Here is a 297-nt window from a genome sequence, read left to right as displayed (position 1 = left end):
TTTTTCTAATTCACTCTCTTATTTAATTTAGAGTTTTACTTGGTCAGACAAATTCATCTACATATGGATTTCTACTGTTTTAAAAAGATATTGTTTATTATAGAGGCTGGGTGGCTCAGTGGGTTAAACTGCTGCCTTTGGCTCAGCTCAGGTCATGATCCCCATGTCTTGGGATCACGTCCTACATCCAGCTCCCTACAGGGAGCCTGCTTCTCCCTCTGCTTCTCCCCCTGTTTGTGCTTCCTCTCACTTTCTGTCAAAGTCTTTAAAAAAAAAAAAAAAGATTTTATTCATTAG

Source organism: Martes martes (assembly GCF_963455335.1).
Source record: "Martes martes genome assembly, chromosome: 2".
Classification (NCBI taxonomy): domain Eukaryota; kingdom Metazoa; phylum Chordata; class Mammalia; order Carnivora; family Mustelidae; genus Martes; species Martes martes.
Note: the sequence above shows the minus strand (reverse complement) of the source record.